Below are 18,661 nucleotides of genomic sequence, written 5' to 3' on the forward strand. Positions count from 1 at the left end.
GAACCTCTCTCATTAGCATGGCCAAAATAACTTGAGAGTCACATTCTGCAGTTGTGGGATTTCTTCACAGAGGACATACTTTATGAACAGATATTCACTTATGCATGGCTTGAACTTCTAAGGAAGTTTTCCTCCTGGTCATCCCTGCTTTATCTGGAGCGAGACGTGGGCCCGGATAGGATTCCTTCATGCTAATATAACACTGTGTTTTAGCCAGCTGGCCAGCAGAGGGGTCAACAGAGGTCTTCCTGGAGCTTTACTGCAGCCCATAACTCAGATATTGGCATTCATTGTTGCTCTTCTAGGCCTTTATACAAATGTACGTTGATGAACACATGAGAAATGACAGCTTTAAGGGGATGGCTGGGACAATTAAAGCTAATAGTTACTTTCAAAGTTCCAACCACATATCAGCATTATAAAAAGCGTTGCAGAGGATTCAAAGATGAGACAGGTAGATTCTCTTCTGTGATTGCCTACAGTCCAGCATACCATCTTTAAGTCGTATATTTCAGTTCATATATTTTCATATTTATTTTGTCTTTTGATTCTCAAAATGAGCCTGAGATTGTCAGTGAAGTACCGATGCTCCTATTTCTAGATGAGAAAACTGAGGCCAGAGGGCTGTGACTCGCATAAAATTATAAAACTAGTGAGTGGTCAGTGTTCTGTCCTGAAACCAGTTTCTCCTGACAACCACCCAGCCCATTGCTCTTTCTCCAGTCTCATTTCTCTGTTAACATTGTCCAACAATATGTCTGAATTTTTAAATGAAGGATATTATAGGTTTGTTTTGTTTTGTCTTATTTTAGTATATTGTCTTTTATCAAGTAATACATGCTTGATGTGAATAGTATCTGAAAAATTCTGGCGCCAAGATTTTATTTTCACGTCAAAGCATTCCAGTTGTTAGAACAATCTGTACCTAATGTGTTATGCCTGTTTATCTCCAAAGGAGGTAGTATATTTGAGTCCAGGTGCTATCAATGTTTCTCATAATTGAATACTGGTACCCTGCAAGAGTGATAAGCATTTGACTGAACCATCAAGAGGATGAAATATTTATTATTTCAGTTAGGAAGGAGATTCTTGACTTTCTTTTCCTAACAGTCTCTCTCATTATCTTTCAAAAATGTTTATCAGTTATTTTACAGAAATGCATTCTTACTGTCAGATGTTTCCATGAAAAAACAGTACACTGCATTTGAGTTATCTTGCACTAAGACACTTTAATAAAGTTTCACTATCAAGCAATCATCATTAATTGAGACAATGTGGTACTTTGAGGGAATGGATAAAATGAGAAATGTATATAAATGTAGATAATTGAAAATAGGCTGGAAATCCAGAGATTTCTCTCTGTATTTAATAGATTATGAAAATCCTTTCTTACAAAGTTCAAGTAGCTTGTTGTCTGAGAAGCTATTATCCTCACACATAGAGACAAAGAGTAGAAGGCAAAGAGTGCCTAAATCTTGAAAAAAAATCTAAGACACAAGCAGAAGATCAAACGTAACTGGTTGAATCACAGGACAAAACGTACAATGCCTGAAGAGGCCTGGTGATACATTAGTGAGTCAATGGATGGCTTTGAGTAGTGGAAACTGGAAAGTTGCTCCCTTGAAGTAGAAAAATTGCAAGGAGAATGGGGATAGAAGAGGAGAAAATAAAGAGAAGGCATGAATAATACAGAAACTAATAGAACAGAATTAAGAGAGAAAGTAAAACAAATGGAATACTTCTTGACATCTCTAAGTCTCTAAAATGAATAGGCCACTGATAAGTGATTTCATATATCTAGATGAAAAGCAAAGAGTGAGGTCAAATTGTCAACAAGGATGAAGATATTTTGCACGTAAGTTAAACATCTGTATCATTTAATTTTTCGCTTTGGCAACATAAACTTGGGTATATTCTTACCTTTCTCTCCTGTTTTCTTTTATGTAGGAAACAAGAGTTTTTAAAAATAATGGAGAGTGTATAGCACTTATCTGTAACCTAACTACATTTCATTGATGAAATGAAACTTTTATAGTTCTCCAGAGAAAGCACTATGTTTTCTGAGGCTATTTCAAAAGTATTGCTTCATATTTGTTAGTTGCAAATGGATGATGTTGTTTTCTAAAAGATCAAGATGAATTTGCTGTTTAACATAACTGCTCTCTTTCACAGAAAATAAAAAGAAACTATTTTTAGTTGATGATAGATGTGTTTGAGCTATCGTCTTGCGATAACTCACGTAAAGATTTAAATCTCAAAAACACTAACAAGGCAAGCTAACAAACAAAGGTCCTCATCTTCTCGATGAGTGAAGAACAATTTGTCATTTTTCTTTCAGTGACGTTAGGCCCCTTAGCCTGGATAACTTTTACAGATGAATCACAAAGCTCATACCACCAAATTCACAGTAGTTAAACTTTGACCATATTGTTTAATTTATCATTGAACTGAAACTCAGTAGGTTGCTATCTGCTTTGTAGCAGATTCAGAATCCATAATGGGGCACTTCAGCTCATAATGCCATTCATTAATTTCCAAGTACCTTTCAGATTTCATTGTACAACATCCTGCTTTCACTAGCTGATAAAATACTCTGCTTTTTCACAATTGGTTTAACTTTGAACTTATCTTGGTCTTTCTCCTTTTCTTCTCTCACTTATCTTTGTTTCTTACTTTTTTTTAAAAAAAATCTCGCAGCTGTTTTCAAGTCATCACAGGCATTATGTGCTCCATCTTTCAAAATGGCGTGAACTTTTGGTCCTTTTTTGGGGGCTTTAGGTTTTATCCTTATTCTATGACAGTTCTTTCTCTTAAAGTTAGTACCATATTTAAAAAAATAATCCTAATTCATGTTAAATTTTGTCATGTGAATATTTTTAATATGCTCTTATCTATACAGAGTTGTGACAAATTTAGAAACCCTTTTAGATAATTTGCTTGTTAAGAATGCCAAGTATAAAGTCTCAGCTCCTTTCTCTTTTGTGTTTCATTTGGAGAAAATTCTGAATAATTTTGCATTGTATTGCACATTAGATATACTGAATGATGATATAATTTTATCTTTTATGTGCAGTTTGCAATGTCAGTCACCTGTTTGCGGGAAGTGTTCCCTGTAGAACTGTCTGATCTTGTGGTATATTCGTGTTCACAGACTATGGTTGTTTCTTCTCCAGTATTCAGCTGTGACGGTTCAGCAAGGGTCTTTCCAGAGAGTTTGCGCTACCTAGCTCTCTGACCATTTTTAATCCAAAATGCTTTTTAACAACTCATAGGCACTGTTTCAAAGCCTCAAATCTTTTTTCTATCATGTCAGTATCTATGACATGTTTAACAATAGCTAGTTCCTCTATGTCTTTGACAGGTACATTAACCACCTCTTCTTTGATCTGCTTAAGCTTACAAATAAATTCTTCTCCTTTCCTCGATACAAATATTTTTATATTACTAAAATGTTGCAGTGTTGATACCCAAATATTCCTTTTATGGGGGGCGTGCAATTCAGTATATCACATTATCTTGTTTATTTTTCTCTTGAGATGAAAGACAGGACAAACAACTTTCAATCATTCAGTGAATAATAAACCAGTGCTAATTTTACTTTTTGCCTTTGTGTAACCATTATTAGAAGAGTGAATCATATCCTTATGGATACCATCTTTTGTTAATTTGACATTTTCACTTATTATCACACCCAAAACTTAAATAAGAGAAAAAATTGCTATGCAAATCCTGACAAATACATAGATAACAAATACACTGTGAGCCTGGATCCTTTATAATGCTATTCCTCTATCCATGAAATAGAGAACAAGGGGGAGGTCGGTAGCATAAAATGCTGGTTGCTTACTTGTATCAATTTTCCTCTTCTTACTCATTCTGATTTTATTCAGGACAGCAATATGGTCACCTAAAACACATTTCCCATCTTTTCTGAACTTTGTAAGTCTGTGTTCCTAGCTCAAAAAATGAAAGTGAATATATGGGTAGGACTTTGGGAAAAGCATCTAAAAAGGAACTGACAAGGTTCCTTTGTGCTTCTTGGAATTCGTATGTGATGGCTGGACTTCTAGCAGCTATTTTGGAACATGAAGGGAGCTTGAGGATTGATTGATCTGCAGTAATCATGGAGCTACAGTACTACTCTGAGCCATCTACTCCCAGATTTCTTTTTACGTGAGAGATAAATATTTAAATAATGTTTACGACAGATTCTAGCTAACAGAAAATCAGAGAAAAAGGAGAATAATTAATTTCTTTGACTTTACAGTTTGAGTTGATTTTTACAATACAATTTTATAATTGGTGTTGCTATGTTTTCAATTTACCTATGTAAGTACTCATATTCACATATAAGTACAAAAATACAAATGCTGTTGGAATTATCAACTTAATTTTTTTATCCTCAGTAAGAATATGTATTTTGATTCCTATACAATTCTTTTCGTAGACATAGTGATAATAATAGCTAACATTTGCATAGCACCTCACATTTTATAAGGCAGACAAGGAGATGACAGCTAATAGCTAATGATAATAGCTTAAAGTTAACCTTCCTAAATGGTACATTATACCAGCCTTTATTTACCAGAGGTGTTTTAGCTGGAGTCAAAAGGATCTGGGTTCAATTCCTGTCTGTACTATTTATTAGCTGTGTGGTCTTAAACAAGTCACTTAACTTCTTAAAGCGTCAATTTTAAAATGAGGTTAAATAATATTTTTCTCTCTAGATTATTGTAATTTTAAGGAAATCATGCTTCTAAAGCATTTAGAACAATAACTATATCATATTCTTAGCAAAAATATAAATAATGTTATGTTAATAATAATAATTATTGTGATTATCATTATGGTCTGCCAATCATTTTACACACATCTCTGCTCCTTTGATTACGCTCACTCATTCAATCTCTGCTTGAAATGTCTAATTGCTTCAGCAGTCAATAATCTTGAATGTCATATGGAAGGCACCATTTCTTATATATTTGGTTAATTTAATATGAGTGTTTAGCTCTTGTATTATTATTTAAACATTCTTTTATATAATTTCTATCTATCTTCCATCTCTCTTTTAAGCTCCTTGGGGATCATCACTGAGTATCATGCTTTTTTATAGCTCTCTTAGCAATTGACCAATGCTATCCATGGAAAGGACCTCCAAAATATGTTTGTGTGTAAATAAATGGGCTAATAGAGTCTACTAATTAATATACTTACTTATGGCACAATTTCCTTAGCTTTAATACTGAACATCAGCCTTTTTGTCATTGCTTTAGTAAACTTATGGAAGTTCCCCTTTATCCAAAGACTGAGGTTAAACTTCTTATCTTTACTCTCAAGAATTTCTCTCACTGTGTGTTTTCCACTGTTTCAATCATGGTAACCTACAAACATTTCTGACTTTCTCTGTTTTAACTTCTATCTCACAATATCTCCTGTCTGGGTTATGGCATAGAGGTCCTTTACTACAGTGCCGCTGAAAGTGTGCTCTGTGAACCAATGCTGATCCACAAATTCTTTGTTGCTTACTGGTCTGTGATGAGATGATTACAGAAATTGAGATAACACCTATAGAAATTTTTACAATAATTTGATATTGCCTAGATATCCAAATGTATTATCTTTACCCTCATCTCACTGAACTTTATATGTGTTAGTTTGGGTACTGCATAATGAGTTACATAGGTACAAACTATGGATAAGACATGGACATTTGAACAATGTATAGGACCGTGATGGATCGAGAATGAAACACATACACTCATACACACAGAAAAAAAGATCCTTCACCACAGATGGTTTGGGATGCACTACATTAATAGACCTTGAAATATATAGGAACTCAGAAGCTGTTAGATTCAGCACTTGCTGAAATTAAACATGTGTAAGTATCTATGGCTTTAGAAAAACACAGCCTTTCTTTGGGCAGTCTCTTACAACCTAGCCTAAGTATCTTCACTACCTCTTCTTCTAAATTAACTGCATTGAACTGTGAGTTACCAATTGTTTTCCAGTTTCAAAGTCTGGATTTTCAAGGGCTTTTGGTTCATTAGTATTGACTCTCACCAACATCATGACATAGAGTAATGGGAATCCTTGTGTTATGGACTCTAAGCTGAAGGAAGACCAATTGCCACCGTACATTTAATCTTTCAGAGCTTGTCTGGTGCTCATTACCATCCTCAGCTCTAATGTTGTTTCTTCTTCTTCTGAATACCAAAGAGATCATGGAAGCTTATTCCAAATTAGCAGTAGCCAATTATGGTTCTGAGCCATAGGCTGCTCACATTCTTTCCCCTTATACTTCCAACAGTATGGCCACTGACATTTAGTAGAGCTTCATCGTGAATTAGATTCCTTTGATTACTTAAAGTAAATATGCTCTTAGGTCCCTTTCATCTTTTGATATAACCAAGTCAGTTTCTATTAAATCCAAATAGGGATCGTTGTTCATGAAATTGAGTCAGAAAATATTGAGAGCCTGCCATGTGCCTAATATTGTGCTAGCCACCACTTAGGATAATGAAAAAGTTGACTCTTTGATCATTTACCTTTAGATTCATGTAGGGGTGAAGGGGCTAAACGAGAAATATGTTCTGAATATCTACTTACAAGGTTCCATGCAAATGGTGTAGAAAGTATAGCAAAAGCACACATCTCTTTCAGGAGAATATTATCTAGGCACATGTGGGATAAGGGATAAGACAAAATAACATCCATGCTGCCAAATCCATATGTGGACCCTAATGTTTTCAGATAATTGAATCTTTGCTTTTTAATTCTTTGCATGTTAAAAGTTCATTTTAACTCATATAATAATTTATTTTAATACACACTGTTCATCAAATGATTATAGTTAACATGGATTGAGTGCTCACTCTCCTGCAGGCAATGTTCTAAATGCTTCTACCTGCTTTGGTCTGTTTAATTCTCAGAATCACTCAATGAAGTGGTGCTATCATTTCTTCATGTTACAATATATTTACTCATATTTCGTATAAATAAGAACATTTAGTATCTTATAAAGTAGGAAGCTGAGAAACAGAGAACTTAAGTGATTTAGCCAAGACTTTATAACTATAAAGTAACAAAAATAGACACTTAAGTATAAGTAAGTATACAGATTTATTTAGTTAGAGCAAACTGTAGTCTCTCAATTCAACAACAGGGATGCACTGGTATTTGGAAATCTTCAATAACCAGAGGACAATCAGTGAAGATCCGCACAGTTTTCAGGTTAATGAAGTGATTAATAATTATTTTGGTGCCTACTGTGTGGTAGGAACTGTTCAAGATATCAGCGTTTACAGAGATCAATAAGATGGACAAAGGCCTTGCCATTATCTCCTGTGGGCTCCTGAGGAGGGCCTGAGTAACATCCACCTGTACCAGTGTTTCCTAAGTGGGAGCCATCTCCACTGGCTATTCTAGTAAAGTAGTAAGGTCAAATCGTTTTACTCCCACCTTCTGAGAGATGGAGGGTTTTTCTCCCTTTAAACATGATCTTTGGTTACATGTCATCTCTCAGTCTCTTCAACACTCTTTCTCCATGTTGTCTGATTGATCAGTCATAAAACGTAGCCATTTATTGTGAAAATCAATTAAATTATGATGCCATAAATTCCAGGGGACATTTGAAAGGCAGAGCAAATTATAGATCCTGAGTTGTCACACATCTGCCTTGTTTGACATGTCAATCTGTCTTTGTCTCTTTCAATCTGTTTCCCACTCAGGCTGATTCCCCTTGAAGAAGCCAGAAGTCTTTCATGTTAGGAGGCAGGTAAACCCTCAGCTGACGCTTGAACCTGAAGCTGTGAGGCCAGTGGTGTCATTCTGTAAGGTGTCAAAGGACCTGGGATCTGCCACTTTTGGACTAGGTTAGCTGGGAAGGCATTTAATTTAACTGAATCTCAGTTCCTTTTCTACAAGATAAGGAGAAGAATTATTAATAAAACATCTTGAAGATTAAATGAGACAAGTAACAGATACTTGGACAAATAAAGCCTTACACCAATATAAGGCAACATAATAGGGTGAAAAGTATAGGTTTTGACATCAGGCACATAGAGCTCAGTGCTTTAGGGTAGAGCTCCTGACTCAGATGGCCTGGGTTCAAATCCTGGCTAACCACTTGCCAGTGGGATAATCTTACACTATTTGCATGATTTCTCTAACTCTCTCTTTTGTTATCTCCAAAATGCTAACAATAGTCGCACCTGCCTTGAAGTGCTTTCATAATTTTTAAATGAAAAAGATAAATGCCCCTAGTATAATATCCTAAAATGAGCTTGTATTTTATTATTCATTTAATATATACCAGATAGTGTTTCATATGTCTTATAAGTACAATCTCTTTTTGTCTTTAGTGTCATCAATACAATAGGTACTATTATTATCTGCATTTTGTAGATGAAAAACTAAACATAGTGAGTTAAGTAAGTTTTCCAGATTCATAAAGATAATAAATATTGGAACAAAAATGTAGACCCCTACATTGTGAGTCCAGAGCTCAGATTCTTAATATTCTTATTTACTGCCTACAATGATGAGAGAGAGTAAGAAAGAGGGAAATTTATCACCCCAAATTTCAATTTACTACCTGTGTGATCTTATGCAACTTTAAACACCCTGAGTTTTCTTATACAGAGATGAACGAGTTTGTTGTGAGCATTGAATGTAAAAGAAGTATAATATATGGAGAAGTATAGCATACAGCTTGCATGCACATATAAAGAAGCCTAATTATATCATAATTAACTATTAATTGATGACTATTAATTATTCCTTGATAAAAAATTATTCCTTAACCAGCATAACTAAGAAAATAGATGTCGTTTGGGCAGGATTTGTTCTCTTCGTTCTCACGATGTGCTGGTACCAGCCATTTACACTGATCTAGTAGTTTCTTATTGTCAAATTTTTGTCCAGGTGTATCTTCCCAAAATGCAGCCTCTGATGGTCAATGATGCTCTTTGTCTAAACTGAGGCCTCTGTGTCTGTTATTTCTATGGAGTGCTGTTGATGGCTGCAGTTACAGGAAATGTTTTTAAGCACTGTTGGGGAAAAAATCGAAACCAGCAAAGAACCCTAAAAGTTCCTCTTAGATGTAGAGGCAAAACCTGTTCTCTCATTTGTGCTAAGCCAGGACACTTCTGATGTTGTCCTACTGAACTCTGTTCTCCCAATGCCACCCCCGGAAAGATATTTCGGCTGATACTGCCGAACACCAATGTTGAATGGTATTTAAATCCCTTAATATTTTGTAAAAAGTATTTTGTTAAAATATTGATAATTCTCAATGTTGAGGAGGTTATGGGGAAATAAGCCCTCACTCAGTGCTGGTATGGTGCTCTCAATCCATGAGCAACAATCAAAAGATGGAGCTGTCTGTAATATTAACAGCAGAACTACTAAAGATAGTAGTTTTTTCTGAAGATAGAAGTAAACATAAGACCTACTTATTACGTAGCATTTGAAAAGTACAAATACATGAAAAAAAAAATCATCAGTATCCACCCAGAAGTGACTACTGGAGTTGCCAGAATGATACGCAACTAAATAATTTAAAGGCATTTTCCTTTATTTTTAAAAAACTTCTTTCCTTTTTTTTTTTTTCTTTTTAACACAAATGCGAAGGAGAAGACTTTATTGTACAACCACATCACTCACCCTTGGACACAACTATCAACTCAGAGGACTCGCTGCCTGTCCTGCTGTTTCTGGGTTATTGTTATTTCGTGGCTGCCTAGCCTCTTAAAGGGCTTCCCAAGTCTTCTGTCTTCTGCTCTTCATGTATAATACGTTCCCGTTGTGTGAGGTTGGACCTGCTGACTCACATCTGATTAATAAAATGCAGCAAAAGTGAAAGGATGTCATTTCTGACATCTTGGCAGCGTGAAGGAAAAGCCTTTTCCAGAATGGAGCTAGCACACACACATGCAGCAGAGCACAGAAGGAGAAACAATAGCAAAAATATTGTTTGAAACCAAATCAAGCCCCTTGAAGCTAGCCTTGTGTTTTGGTTTAAGCCTTGTTCTTTGGCAAAGTTTTCTATATCTGCAACCAACAGTCCTCAATGATATGTTAGTGCCAATTTTTAAAACCATAAACCAAATATCACACCCCAAAATGTCACCATTAATCAATGAGCAAGCGTTCATCAGTGACTCTAAAGTGCACAGCATGTTTAAATCTCTAGCTGGCTTATCTGCTATTTGTTTTAGGAAAATAGGACTCAATCAAATGAAATATTACCAATTCAATGTTTACATGCCATTTTAGAAGAGGAAATTTCCTTAAAACATGATTTTATACAGTACATTTTTCAAAATAGTCTCTCCTAAAGTAAGTTTAATAGTTCAATTTAGTGATTTGTTATATATTATGGTCACTTAAAACTATTATTGGGTTAGGATTTGATCCCTTCTTTGAGTGTTCAGAGGAAAATTATAAAAGGACATTCGTACCCTTTATCTATTTTGAAGTCAGGCAGTCACGATAACACTGTCTGCATTCTAAAATATCATAAGAGATTTAGAAAAGGCTTTTACTGAGAAAACGAGGCATTTATCAAACAGATTTGAATTTGCTTTAGGTTGTGTTTAATACAAGTAAAGTCCTTAGCTCCTGGCTATGTTAATATAATTTAAAAGTGACCATAAAATTTTGTTCTCTGGAGCTAACCCTTTGAAAGCTAGTTGCTTTTTAAATTAATATGAATAATACATGAAATGTAGATGGAGATTTTTCTGGGCTCACTCTATTGCATCATTATCAAGATATGGCAAATAACTGCCAAAGAAAGAAGTTCAAAAATAAAACAAGATAGCATCTATTATGCATTCATATTATTGCCACGCATCAATTTTTCTAACTTTTGCAGCACACGACTACTGAAAGATCATTGAAAATATTGATTGCAAAACACATGCCATGCTTTAAAAAGCTTAGCAGAACCCTTAGCTATTCAGCCTGATTTAAAAAGTGGATGCTCAGTAGTTATGCGTGGAATTCTCACATACAATTTGCCATGTCTAACAATTAAAGTAATTAAAATAAAAAATATTTTAAAACATAAACTATTGTGAGCACAATTCAATCTTTCTTTGAAATCCTAGCAGACATTTTGGATACCCCATCGTCTTTATTCTATCTATATTCATAGTAATTTACTGAATTCGTGTGAACTTAATTCTAGGTTTTTAAATGTTTTGGTAGCAATGACTTACCGTGGTTGAGTTTATATTAATTACATCTGGAACAGACTCATGGAGTTTAAACATTTTTATCTTTAAAAATATGTGTACATTTGTAAAGTTGATTTGTAAAGAACAACAGTTTGGTGTAGATAGACATCCTGAGGATTCTCGGAAACAGTTGACAGAAAGATTAGGCTTCCTATAGTCAAGCTGGATAATGACTCTGGCTGTGTTCAGTGAGTGTAAAGGGGTAGTCCTCTGATGTGTGAGATCCTATGGACACTTGTGTTTTCTGGATTACATTTTAGGCATAAATGAACAGGTTAGTTAGGCATTACCTTAAACAAGAAACTCTCCTAGCACACAGGAATCACAGAAAACGTATTGATCTACCTATGCATACATTTGATCATAATAGTTCTGCAAGGAGAGTTAAATTCCATACGTATATTTGCGTGTGTGTATAGATGCATAAACACACACATACATATATCCTTTCATTAATGGGCCTGGAAGAACTCCAGGTCATGTTTTGTTAACTAAAATTATTTTTTAAAGGTTGAAAATTATATGTTGTTACAGTTGTTCCCCTACAATTTCATTTCCCAGAAATAACATTTCTAAAATATAATAGCATTCAGTTTACATGGGCCCAGAGGGTTTCACTGGGCAGTTCTGCTAATCTTTCAATTTTCAGATAATCCCAACACTACTTATCTTGTTCCAGAGAATAGAAAAAGAAAAACAAACTTAGAAAAATAATAATAACAACAATGAAGTCAGAATTTCTACTTAATGGAAAAGCACAAGAGGTATTCCCATGGAGTGAGGAACAAGATAAGGATGTTCAATATTTTCACTACTGTTTAACACTGTATTAGAGCAGGGTTTCTCAACTTCATACTATTAATATTTTGGGCTGGATTTTTCCTTGCTATGTGGGCTTTCCATGCATTTTAGGATGTTTAATAGCATTCCCGTCCTTTACCCATGAGATGCCAGTAGCATCAACACCCCCTTACAGTTGTGATAACCAAAAATGTCTCCAGATATTGCCAAATATTCCTTGGGATACAAAATCACACTCAGGTGAGAACCACTGTATTAGTCGTATCAAACAATGAAATCAGACAAGATAAAACTGTTAACAATATAGGAACTGGAAAAGAAGAAAAACTATATTAGCAGATGGTATGATCATATATCTGGAAATTATGGGGGAATTTATGATAAATAAAGAAATCAGTAAGTTAGCAGGATGTTAAAATTAATATTCAAACTCTATAGTCTTCTTATATGCAAACAATAACTGTTTAGAAGATATAACAGGAAAAACAATAATAGCAACAAAAAAGATGAAATGCTTAAGAATAAACGTGCAAAATCTATGTGAGAAAAATGTGAAAACATCCCCCAAAAGCACAGAAATGGATTTCCACTAATATAAAGATACATCTTTTCTTGAGCAGTTCCACTCAATACCATAAAGATGTCAATTCCTCCAGGTTAATACATAAATATAGGATATCAGTAAAACGCCAAGCTTTTTAGTGAACCGGAAAAGTTAATTCTAAAGTTCATATGGGGATGTAAATATCAAGAAGAGCTAGGAAAATCTTGAAAAAAGAGTAATGATGGAGTGGGAAGCAAATAACTCCACCAGAGATTAAAGCCTTCTATAAAGTGAATGCAAATAACACAGTGTGTTATAGGCATCTGAACCAATGGAATAGAGCATAAAACCCATAATTAAACCTTAGTACATGTGGAAATTTAGTCTATGATAAAGTTTGTACCTCAAATAACTAGGAAAAAGATAGACTTTTCGTTTGATGGTGTTGACACAAGAGGATAGCCATTTGGGATAATAAGAATCTAGATTCTTTCCTTACACTGTACATCAGAATAAACTCTAAATGAATCAGAAGTAAAAATGTACAAGCACTACGATACAATATGGGAAAAATCCTTCTATAGTCTGGCTGATGAGAAAGTCTTTCTAAATATTTCCTTAAATCGAGATAAAGTAAAATAGCAGTAAGTTAGAAGTTAAATTACATATTTTAAAGAAACTTTTACATAAGCAAAAAAACCCCATGAGTAATGTCAAAAGTCAATTGGATAAAAAAATACTAGCAACATATATCAGTTTCACAACTCCTACTATATAAGGAACTCCTAAATATTGAGGAAAATATAACAAAAATCTTATTAAAATGTGGGCGGAAGACATAACTGGATATTTCATAGAAAAAGAGATATACAAATAGCCTTCAAACATATAAAAATATGCTTACCTTTACTCATAATTATTAAAAAGAAAGTTAAAACTTTACTTAGATTTTTCTAGTCTGACATGTAAAGAGTTTGGAAGTTGTCATTCTGTCCTCATAACAAGAAAAAGCTGAGCAAACTGAAAATCAACAACTCTTCTTGGAGTTCTCACAGTTTTCTTATCAGATAATTTAGGTACCAGGGAAAACTGCTGCCAGAAAACTGGGGACAAGCACATACAGAGAATCAGAGCTTACTGTGAGGAGAAGCCACAGCTGGAGTTTGGTGGGAACACTGAAAAGGTAATTGACTAGTTGCTGGAGACTGAAGTGTACCAGCTTGAGAGATTAAAACAAATTCTTGGGCCCAGCCTTAGGACAGGCCTATGAATTTTGCCTCCAGGAGCACGACTAGGTTTTCAGACTGGAGATCTGAGAAAAATTCTCTCATACTTGCAGCACTGGGGGTGGGAGGGTGACTATTTTGAAATGTACCCAGAGCATTATGTTCTTATTAACAAAGGCCTGCCTTCAAGGGAAACATTTTTTTTTTTTAAAGATTGGCCCCTGAGCTAACATCTGTTGCCAATCTTCTTCTATTTTTTCTTCTTCTTCTCCCCAAAGCCCCCCAGTACATAGTGGTATATTCTACTTGTGAGCGCCTCTGGCTGTGCTATGTGGTTCGCTGCCTCAGCATGGCCTGATGAGAGGTGCCATGTCTGTGCCCAGGATCCAAACCAGTGAAACTCTGGGCCGCTGAAGTGGAGAGCAGGAACTTAACCACTCAGCCACCAGGCCAGCCTCAGATTAAACAATTTTATCAGGGTTTGGCCAACATGGGTTTTACCAAAGCCTAACCAATGTGGAGGAAGGGAAATAATATCTAACTCCAGCACCCTTTAGCCTTCAATGTCGGGGAGGGAAATATCTAACTCCAGCATTTTCCAGTTTTCCTGTCTTACCTAAGTGGGGTGGGAAAGCTAAGAAACATTACAAAGGTCACAGCCAAGGGGCACGGGCCCACTAAAAGACTGAGACCTAATCAGGGGATTATAGAATGTTTCCCTTACTCTCACACCTCACCACCATGTCAATACAGTCCCTATAAAATAACAGGAAATTACAGCTAAAAAAAAAATGCAAGGCTCAGACTTTACTTAAGAAAGAGTCTCTGGGAAAACCCAAAGACAACAGGGGAGATAAAAGCAAGAACATTAGAGGGAATTTTAGCCTATGATACCTAGAGCTATAGCAAACAGTAAACAGAGCCTAAGCCCTAGCCAGATAACCTTACCCTGCAGGCCTATTTCCTTAGTTTCTTTTACCTGATACATCACATTTGTCTTACAACAAAAAGTTACAAGAGGGGCCAGCCTGGTGGTGTAGCAGTTATGTTCTCCTGTGGCACTTCAGTGGCCTGGGGTTCACTGGTTCAGATCCCTGTGTGGACCTACACACCTCCTGGCAAATCATGCTTTGGCAGGCATACCACATATAAAGTAGAGGAAGATGGGCATGGTTATTAGCTCAGGGCCAGTCTTCCTCAACAAAAAAAAAGAGGAAGATTGGTGGCAGATGTTAGCTAAGGGCTCATCTTCCTCAAAAAAAAAAAGTTACAAGACATACTAAAAGGCAAAAAACACAGTTCTCCTGACAAAGCAAAGATCAGAATAGATTAAAAAATGACAGAGATTTTAGAATTCTCAGACCAAGAATCTAAAATTACTATGATTAATATGCTAAGGGCTCTAATAGAAAAAGTAAACATGCAAGAACAGAAAGGTAATGTAGGTAGAGAGATGGAAACTCTAAGAAACAATCAAAAAGAAATGCTAGAAATAAAAAAAAAACTGTAACAGAAATGAAGAACGCTTTTGATCAGTAGACTGGACATGGCTGAGGAATGAATCAGTGAACTTGAAGAAATGTCAATAGAAACTACCCAAATTGAAAAGCAAAGAGAAAAGAAAAATAAAAAGCAGAATATCTAATAAAAGTTGTGTGAGATATACCACACGTGTAATGGGAATACCAGAAAGAGAAGAAAGAAAAACAGGAGCAAAGGAAATATTTGAATAATGTCTGAAAAATTTCAAAAATTAATGACAGACACAAACCTAAAGATCTAGGGAGCTCAGAGAATAATGAGTAGGCTAAATACAAAAAAAATCTACATCTAGGCTTATCACATTCAAGCTGCAGAAAATCAATCAAAGACAAAGGGAATTATCTTGAAAGAAGCCAGAGGGAAAAAAATCTTGAGAGCAGCAAGGATAAGAAGTACATTGGACTTCTCTTCAGAAACCGTGCAAGCAAGAAGAGAGGGGAGTGAAATATTTGAAGTGTTAATAGAAAAAAACCCAGCGACCTAGAATTTTGTACACAGTGAAATCATCCTTCAAAAGTATAGGAAAAGTAAAGACTTTCTCAGGCAAACTAAAATTGGGGGAATTTGTTGCTGGTAGACCTGCCTTACAAGGAATGTTGAAAGAAGTTCAAGAAAGTTCAAGAAAGCAGTAAAATGATATAGATCAGAAACTTGGATGTACATTAATAAAAAGAGCATTAGACAAGAAATAAATGAAGGTAAAATAAAACATTTTATGTTTCTTAATCTTAATTGATCTAACAGGTAACAATTTGTTTGAAATAATAATAGCATTGATATATTGGTTTATTACAGCTTATAGAGAAGTGAAATGAATGACAGCAATGTTATAAGGGACGAAAGGGAGAAACTAGGAACACTCTAAGTTACCCAAACTACCTGTGAAGTGGTAAGTGAATTAGATTAGTTGTAAATATATATTTCTAACTCTAAGGTAACCTTTGAAATATTTTTAAAAGAAATATAGTTGATATGCTAATGGTGGAGAGAAAATTGTGTCATATAAAATGTTCAGTTAAAACCAGAGAAGGTATTTTAAAGAAACCAACCAGGTTTCTTTTGGTTTGTCCGTTTTAGAAACCTGCCTTTATTCTGTTAGTTGCAAGAATTAACTGGTACAGAAAAAAGTCTGGTCAGCTGGAGAGAAGAGAGAAACCAAGTGCCACCCAGGAGACCTGGTGGCTCCCTTTGGGAGGGAACCTGGATCAGGGAGGAGAACGAGCTCTGAGAACTGAGCCAGACCTGCAGTCCAGGAGAGACAAGTTATGCCAATTTCTGACGTGTCTACATGCCCTAGGCATGAAGCGAAATTCCTATTCACTTAGCCGAGCTGTGGGGAGGGGTAGTGGGATATACGGGGCTGAAAGCAGGTGATATGGCCATCTTTTATCAGAGAAACTAAAAACATGAACTTTAAAAATGAATTTTCCATCTGACCTTATTTTCAAATACAGTTTCTTTTCTTCCAAAACCAATATGTTTTCTGCAGGGGTGACAAATATCAGTATTAGGAAATCCAATTACACAACAAATACTACATCTAGTCTGGAGTAAATATTTTTATTTTTGGTAACATATATTAAGTGGTACTAACTACCCAGTAACTATAAGGTAACTAACATGAAACCACAGAATTGTAACTTTGCCTCAGCTGCATTGACTGGAGCTTTCCCGGTTGAGCACATTTTCAAAAAACTGGATGTCTATCCCAGATCTATGCCAATGAAATCTATTAAGAAGTGAAACTCACCAGACTACCTTGCAGCTGATATGATAGGCAGGACATGTCAGTTATAAAGTAGTTACAGCCTAATTCCCAAAAGTTACCGGCTATTTCTCCTCTGAAAAGAAGAAAGAAGCTAAGAAATTCCTTGAGTCAGCACCTGGAGTGGCAGGGGGGAGTGAGGAGGAGGACTGTTAGAACAGTGTCAGAGAAACCCTGGTGAGTCAGATGGGTTGGACATCATGAATAATCGCGTTTGGCTCCTAAAAACTGGTAGTAAGAAAAAAGAAAGAATAAGGATAATGCATAGAAAGCTGTTACAAACATGGTCAATATTAATCCAATTATATCAACAACCGCTTTAAATATGAATAATTTAAATATGCCAATTAAAAGAGACTACCAGAGTCAATAAAAACTCAAGACCCAACTGAGTGTTATCTGTAAGAAATTCATTTTAAATATGAAGACAGATAGATTAAACGTAAAGAGAGAGAGAAAGATATACTATGCCAAGCCTTTTTAAAAACTGTGCTTAGACACCAATTCTCCCCTATCAGTCTGGAAAAGAATTAAACAGTTGGACAAGGCACTTGGTTGGGGAAACAGACATTCCCATAGGGTGCCAATAGGAGTACAGAATGTCACAACTGCTGTGGAAGAAATTTTAAAATATCTACCAAATTATGTATGCATTTACCTTTTGATCTTGTGTCTCTTTTTAGGGAATTTATCCTGATAAAATAATCAACACATACACAACAATGTGTTCATAAGGATAATCATTATAGCATTATTATTCTTAGGAAAAAATTGAAACAACCTAAATGTCTGTCTAGAGGAGACTGGTTGATTAAACTATGGCACATCCACCCAACAGATTACAATCAGCTGGAGAAAAGAAAAGAAAATGTGGACGATCTCAATAAGCCAGTACAGTATAAATTCCAGAATAAACTGTAAAATAAATAGTAGGAAGTTGTAAAACAGTATACACGGTATGATATCATCTGGGTAAGAAACAAGTTATTGCTCATAAATGTGTTCTAGTAAATTTTATTTGAAAAAGGAACACAGAAAAGGTCAACCAGAAAGGGATGAAAAGAGTAGAGTAGAGAGAGTCAATGGGGATGTGGTATAGAGAGCAGAGGGACAGGCGTGAGAGTCTCTGAGTGCACTTTTTTATTGTTAGACTTTTGAAATATGTAAATGTGTTATATATTAAAAAACAAAATTAAATGAGAAAAGATAAACTGAATGCTAACAAATGCAGTCAACTTTATACAAATTGCTAACTTCAAAGTTAAAACAAAGCAAAACAACCCAACTATTCATTCAAGTAAATAGTGAACCCTGCACTCTGACCAAAATCCTTTAAGGGCATCTCCTCAGGATGCAAAGAACCTCAATAAAATGGTGACCGTAATTTAGTAAGTGTATTGTTGTTAGTGAAACCAGTAATTCTTAAGCCATTTTCTGTGTTTGGAAAATAGATAAAATGAATATATGTATTTATGATTTAGGGAACTAAGATTTTCATTGTGAAAGATATGAAATGAGGGCAAAGGAAATTTGGAAACCA

Source organism: Equus przewalskii, chromosome 17, assembly GCF_037783145.1.
Source record: "Equus przewalskii isolate Varuska chromosome 17, EquPr2, whole genome shotgun sequence".
Taxonomy (NCBI): domain Eukaryota; kingdom Metazoa; phylum Chordata; class Mammalia; order Perissodactyla; family Equidae; genus Equus; species Equus przewalskii.